Source organism: Phascolarctos cinereus, unplaced genomic scaffold (assembly GCF_003287225.1).
Source record: "Phascolarctos cinereus isolate Bilbo 61053 unplaced genomic scaffold, phaCin_HiC Scaffold_5;HRSCAF=322, whole genome shotgun sequence".
Classification (NCBI taxonomy): Eukaryota; Metazoa; Chordata; class Mammalia; order Diprotodontia; family Phascolarctidae; genus Phascolarctos; species Phascolarctos cinereus.
In genome coordinates, this window is record NW_027555958.1 from 179,572,861 (window position 1) to 179,580,755 (window position 7,895).

At 37.2% G+C, this 7,895-nt stretch overlaps 1 pseudogene; it reads right to left on the reverse strand.

Annotated features, from left to right (window-relative positions):
- Window positions 1-2,928: 2,928 nt before the first annotated feature.
- On the reverse strand, window positions 2,929-4,234 carry LOC110200909 (MSL complex subunit 3 pseudogene; annotated as a pseudogene).
- Between the last annotated feature and the right edge of the window lie 3,661 nt (window positions 4,235-7,895).

Sequence of the window (7,895 nt, forward strand, 5' to 3'; positions counted from 1 at the left end):
GCCAATTATTCATTTCATAGGAGTTATTCATTGCTAACTTTACCCAGGCACTGTCATCACCCTCTCTTGTTACCTTCTATACTATGTGCCTAAACATTATGAGTAAGATGAGTCACTGAAATAGAATAGTGGCATGAGTGAACCTAAGGTGACTTAGTCATCAAATTCCATAGGCAAAGTAGCCCACTCAAATACAACAAAGTCACTCCTCAAATTGATGTTTGCAATGATTATAGGAGACAACACTAAAAGAAGAAAAGTAACATAGAAGCAGTGTTGGTAAAAGACAATTTTAAAGCCTTACTATTCTTGTTTCCTCTGAGACTACAGTTTCAGTAGCCCATCCTGCAAGGTTCACACAGGCAAAACCACTCACAGATTTTGACATTAATTTAGCCACCTGGGAAAGGATTGAACATTTGCCTAGGAAAAATATGAAAACCTCCAAAATAAGTTGTGTACCTACCAACCTGACCTGACAAATGCATAGGTATGTATGTTAATAGATAGTTAAACTAGGTAATCAAATCTAGACAATTATTAGGATCACAATGATTAACCAAACATTTATTAAGTACCTACTAAGTGCAAGTATTATAATCTCCAGTGCCACATTGTACTAGGGACTGTACCTCTGATTTTACTTATATAGGGAATTCCCAGGGGAGGAAATTGTAATATTAAGTTTTAAAGGGTTGTCTAAAACACTAAGAAGTTAAATGATAATAACTGGCATTTATATGACATTTTAAATTTTGTGTAAGTTTGACATAATATCTTGTGTGTGCCTCACAACAACCCTATGTTCTTTCCATTTCACAAATGAGGAGACTGAGGCTATAACAGATTAAATGACTTGCCAAGGGTCACACAGCTGGTAAGTGTCTGAGGTAGGGTTTGAAGGTGTTTTCCTGACTCCCAGATTCGCACTACACATATCCACTACTTAATCAACCTGACAGCCACCTTAATCAGCTGCCTGAGGTTACACAGGAAATGCATATCTGAGTCAGGACATAAACCCAAGTTTTTTTTCTGACTCCAAGGGTACTTTTTATCCATTATATATAATATTACCTCTCATTGAGGGACAGAGGGTTGTCGTGGGGTGTTTAGGGGTTTTTTTTGGGGGGGTTGGTCATAATCCTCTCAGTGTCACTTTCCCCATCTGTAAAATATACATGATAATGGTGAAGGAGCTTACATTCTAATGATGAGGATATACCATGTAAACAAATAGATCATAAATAATATGAGGAAAGAGAGAACTAGCAAAATTTCCACGAATATTTGATGGGGAAAGAAGAGTTTTAACAAAACTAAGAGAATGCTTTTATGTCAAGTAATAACTATTCACAGATTTAAATGAAAGCATACTGCCCCTACCATCATTAACTGGTTTCACAAAAGTTTGATGTTAGGCAAAATGATGGTATAGAGGATAATTTATGCCATAAGGATAATCTTAAAACTGCTACAAATGGGCAGTTGTCCATAAAAGCACCAGAAAGGGGTTTAGCGGTGCTAACCTGGAGTTTGGTTGTTGGGTATTAACCAAAGCAATTTGTTCACAATTCTATGGTACCCTTGCCTATTTGCATCTAGGTACCAGGGCCTTGCCTATTTGCATCTAGGAGGAGTCACTCCAAACATCACAGAATTTATATATTACTACTGGTAAAGGGGAAGTCTCAGGCAGCTAGATGGAGCACTGGGCTTGGAATCAAGAAGACTCATCTTCATGAGTTCAAATTTGGCCTCAGATACTTACTAGCTGGGTCACCTTGGGCAAGTCATTTAATTCTGTTTGCCTCAGTTCCTCATCTCTAAAATGAGCTGGAGAAGTCGAATGCAAATCATTCTAATATCTTTGCTAACAAAACTCCAAATAGGGTCATGAAGAGTCAGACACAACTAAAATGACCAAACACTACACAAAAGGAAAGTCTCACCTGAACCATAGTAGGACAAAGAAGCCTTGTGAGTGACACTATGAGCTTTCTATACTGTTGGTGGGGTGGGGGTGGGGGTGGGGGATGCAGAGGAGAGTAAGCACATGATCACACTTCATGAGATTTCTGTGCTGCTAAATGGATGCCAAGGGTCAAGTATGGAGGGTGGCGCACTTTAGAAGGAGCACCCCTGGTCACCTCATGGGGTATGGACTAGAAGACCTTTTGATCTTATGTATTTACTATGTCTTGTTTCTCATTATAAAGTTTAAATGATACAAAATTCAAATAAAACTTCAGTACTATTTTAGTAATAATTAGACAGCCCCAAAAGCCCTCTTTAATTCTCAACTTCTATGATGATATGAAATACCTTTTTCTTTACTAGTTATTATTGTGCATCTAATATTTGCACCAAATTAGTTGTGATTTACTGACTATACATAAGGGACTTTGTAAGAAAAGAAAAGCAAAAAAAAAAAAACCATGACAGCACAAATGTAAAACTCTCAGTATAAGGATAATAATGTTTGTATATGGTATTTCAAATGAGTTATTTGTAAAGCACTTAGCACAGAATCTAACACATAATAGTCACTTTATAAATACTGTTTTTTAATTCCTAAAAATTTGATTGGTCCAAAAATATAATGCACTCCCTTTAGATATGCAAAGCAGTTTATATGTTTTCTCACTTCATCCTCACTACAACCCTGTGAAGATAGAATTATTATCCCTGTTTGGTAGGTGATGAAAATTGGTTTTCATCATGATATTCAGCTAAAAATCTCAGAAAGAGTTCAAAGTGCTTAACCAGAGCCTTAAGGTTCTTATCAGAAAAGCACATCTTCCCAAGGATCTCTGGAAGTTTTACAAACATTCGCAACAAATGCTGTGACCCATAAATACATGAAGGAGGAGGAGGCTGATCACTTTGGGGATAATTCTCTGGCATAAGTTTCCAAGAAAGCACCTCATTTAATTCATTATTTCTTCTACCTTCAAAGCCAGCAAACACTGCACTCCCTTCTTTGCTAGGAGTCAAAGTAATAGGTGAAGATGATCCACTATGTACTGGAGTTTTTTTTTTCCAAATGCAAAAACAGTTTTGGTATTGTGGCTGATGTGTCAAGATGTCTTCGCTTAGGCTGTGGAAAAGCACTACTTTCAGACAACCTGCCGCAGCTGGATGTGTGACGCCTAGAACGCCTTAGAGATTGTAACATTTCTGGTTCGGATTTTCGCCTCTTGGGTGTTGCTGGCTCTCTAGCAGGCTGACTGTCGGTGGACTGAGGAGTCGGTGGATTTAACAAGGGTGGACTTGGTGACAGCTCCTCCTGATTCCTATTTGTATTTGTTGCACTTTCCTTGATTGGAAGAAAAAATTTTGATGAAGTCACCTCTTTATATTGAGCTTGTTCATATGGATAAAGTAAAATCAATGGCAGAGTGAAATCAAAGGTTATCCTTAATCCATCAACTATTTCCTTACAAAGCTCAACATTTTTTTCTGATGGGATGTAATGCACATTCATGTTCATGTGTGGAGTCGTTTGGTGGTGGCAAGATCTTTCATTGGCTGAGAAAGCTGCATTGACAGCAAAATGTTTCACATATGATTCCAGAACGGTTATTATGTTAGTTCGGCATGGAAGTTTCACAAGACGTTTTCTCCTGTTAATATAGTAGCAATCTTCTTCAAGCTTCTTCTTCAAAACTTCAGGTATTTCTATACTTATTGTTCTTTCTTCCATGTCCCTCTTAGTATGAAACTCCTGTTCTTCTTTCATTTCTGTTTTCTCTTCAATGTCACTTTCTTCACTTCTTATTTCCTCATCTGTTTCTTCACTACTATCTTCAGAAGAGCTACTTACGGAGTTTTCATCATTTTCATCTTTTTTCCTCGGCAGGAAGACTTTTTAACACAGAGTCAACACCAGACAACCTGCAGCGTCTCTTCTTCCTTCCTTTTCTTCTCGTGAGAGCTACAGCTTTTCTTGCCAATTTACATTGTAATCTACGATTTTCATCTGTGTCACGAAGAACATGATCTTCACCTGCCCATCTATCCCAGCTTCTGTTCCAACCATTAAAATGGATCAGATATTCTGGGATCTTTCTGCCCTTCTCATCTTTCCCAACAATAGCATCAACAATCTTGGCATCATACAGAACTCGCGCCTTAGTAGGTTCAGGCTCGAAGCACAGCACTTTCTCCCCTGACTGAAATTTAAATTTCATTCCCCCGCACGAGCTCATTTGTTCATCGTGGCAGAGGGAGAAAATCCACGTCTCGAGGAGCAGTGCGCGAGGTGGGGGTGTGGTGTGGTGGAGGGGCTGAGAGAGAGAAGTGGGGAAGGGGAGGTGGCGTGCAGTGAGCTCAAGGTCACACAACCAATAGGTGACTGAGGCAAGATTTGAAATCAGCTCTTAATTACTTCAAGTCCAGCATTCTATTATATCATCTAGCAGTAATGAGCTACCTCTCACTGCAAGGACTTGAGCACAAATAGATAACAATTTGTCAGAGATATCATAGATGGACTTCATCCTTCAATTTGAAACTGGTCTAGACAAACTCTGAAATTTCTCCAAACTTAAAATGTTCTAAGTGGATAATATTTTAATTTGTGGGATATACTGAGCTTACTTTCTGTTCTCCCCCAAAAGAAAAGGATTACAACTCTTTACTGGCTATGAAAGCAGTTACAGAGTTGGAATTATCCAACATTATCCAACATCCAACACAAGAACTTTGGACATAAGCTATGACATACAGCCTTTTAAAATCTATGCAGAACACTGTATGTGTTTGCAGGTGGGTGGTGGGACAGTATTCTTCCTGCTGAAAATCATTTTGGTTTCTTCATTTTGAATTTGTCCATGCTTACAACATGAAAAGTGTTAAGCAAACAGCTCTGTGGCAGTTCAGAAAGTTCAGTCCATCTAGACCAAAGTCATTCTGAGCTTCAGGCATCTCAGAATTGGCCAAGCAGATAGTTAATAATTAGTTACCCAGTCAAGTGAGAATGAAGTACCAGTATTCTTAGATAGGCATCTGTCACAAATAAGGAAAAGAGCTGATATCTCTGAGTATTCCACTCTGCCTAAACATTGTTTGAATGTGTCCTGAGTCTTTTTGGAGAACAAGAGAGAGCATCCTGTAGTGTTTCTCCTTTCTGTAATAGTATGTTCATACCACTACTAGGTCTATTTCCAAAGATGATTAGGGGAAAAGGGAAAAGAACCTGTATGTTCTACAATGTTTATTGCAGCTCTCTTTGTTGTGGCAAAGAACTGGAAATTGAGGGGATGCCCATCAATTGGGGAATGGCTGAACAAGTTTTGGCATATGATTGGAATGGAATATTACTGTGCTATAAGAAATGATGAGCTCAATGATCTTAGAAAAACATGGGTAGATTTGTACAAGATAATGAAGAGCAAAATGAGCAGAACCAAGAGAACATTATATTTAGTAAGAGGAATATTGTTTCTCTTGTTTTGGCAAGGCAACTGGGGTGAAGTGACTTGCCGACTGTCATACAACTAGTGTCAACTCTCTGATGCTGGATTTGAACTCAGGTCCTCCTGATTCTAGGGTCAGTGCTCTATCTCCTGCACTGTCTAGCTGGCCCAGCAATATTATTTTAAGAACAACTTTGAATGACTAAGTCATTTTGATTACTATAAATACTCAAATTAATTACAAAGGACCTATGAAGGAAGACACTATCTGCATCCAGAGAGACAACTGATAAATAGAAGTATGTACAGAATGATTTTACATATACATATATATATATATATACACATATATATACACACACATATATGTATATATATACATATATGTGTGTGTGTGTGTGTATATATATATATATACACACATATATATTTGTGTCTAATGGTAGCCATCTTTAGGATGGGAGGGAAGGGAAAAAAGAAATTTACAGGATAACTTTATTATATATTTAAAGGGAATAGCAAGTTGTACATAATGGATCTGTAGTTTCATGTGCAATTATCTTTTTTATTATACTATGTTATAGAAATGCTTGTTTTATTCTACAAATTTAAAATTTTTTTAAATTTTTTCAATGTGAAAAATATGTGCCCTTGCCACATTCACTAGAAATAACAATAACTTACATTTGCAAAATACTCTGAGCTCTGGCTTTGGAAAGGAGTGATCTGGATTTGAGTCTCATCTCTGACAAATCTCTACTGAAATCTGATTTCATCTCAGTGGCCCTAAAGTCACATAGGTACTATGACAGTCACTTGAGGGCTTCCCATAGTTTCACCTACTAAATGTATAATCCTGAGTGAATCATAACCTCTTAGAGTCTTATTTTCCTTATCTGTAAAATGGGAAGAATAAATTTTGCTCTACTTACTTCACTTGGTTTTTGTCAGGAAATTACTTTGTAAACCATAAATCCAAATCTGATCAACCAAACGATCAACCATAATTTCAGAAGACTCATGATGAAACATGCTGCCCACCTCCTAATAGAGAAGTGAGAGACTCAGAATGCAGACTGAGACCTTTTTTAACATGACCAATGTATCAATTCATGTAAGTGACAGGGTTTTTGTTTGGTTTTGCTTTCTCAGTTGGATAGGAGATGTGGAAGAGAGAGAAGGCAGATTGTCATTTGGAAATAATATTTAATTTTAAAAATCCTTATAGCACTATAGAAATATGATTTATCATCATAAACCACTTTCCCCAAAATAAATCCATGGAATGAGTAGTGCATTTATTTTCTCCTCATTTTACAGATGAGGAAACTGAGACTTGTCCAGTCACACAACTAGTAAACACCAAAGTCAGTGCTTGAACCTCTGATCTTTTGACTAGAAGTCTAGTGTCCTCTCCATCCTAACAGTTTACTTCTCTACTGACATGTTAAGGCTGTTATATGGGAAACTCTATAATGTTAGAGTCTGCAGGCAAAACTAATCCTGACCCTCCCAAAAGCTGCCTTATATTCATTTTTAAGTACTTATATGTTTATACACTATGTCTCCCTATAGAATGTAGCTTTGTTTAAAAAAAAAAGAAAAGAAAAGAAAAAAAAAGAACAGCCAATAGGAGTAGGAACCATACCATTTTTATCTTTGCAATCTAAGTGCCTAGTACAAGATACACCAAAGATGGTGCTTAATAAATGCTTGTTGATTGCTTACTTCACTGATTGACCAGTCATGTTATAAAAGCTTTGTCCTATGATTTGTGTTGCTTTTAAAAAATGCAGCTTGACCAGCAGTAGAACAAAATCCATGTAGTAATGGTTCATAATATAATGAGTTCTGACTATTTTTTAAGCTGTAATGTGTGTTTAATTAAAGAGTAGCAGCTACATGAATATTAAACTTGGGTACAAACACAGTCGATGTGGGAAAAATGAAGTTAGATAAACATTACAAGTAAGATATGAAATATTCGAGTTGTACTGAAAATAAGGGGAGATCAAACACATTCAGGGAAGTACAGCACAATCCCCTGCCTTTTGGACATCTCTAATTGGATGTTATATAAGCATCTCCAACTCAATATATCCAAAACAGAACTTATACTACATCACCCTTCACTCTGCAAACCTGCTCTCTTCTAAATTTCCCTATAACTTTTCAAGGACAACCAGGCTCACAATCTTTATGTCATCCTCAAATTCTCACTCTCATGTAAGTCATGTATCCAAACAGGTCTGGTTGTTTTTAATAGGTAATTGAAGCAGCCTGGCTTCAAAATGGCTAAATAACTCTATCTTTACAAGACCTGGTTGCCCACCTACCATGTAACCTTTGCACAGATTGTCAAGACTTCAGGGATATTTTGGGCCCTTCTTTCAGCCATTGATACATTCAAGAAACTTAGACTCATGATTTCTTAGATTCCACCTAAAAACTAGTGAGGTATCTATCTGCAGAGCT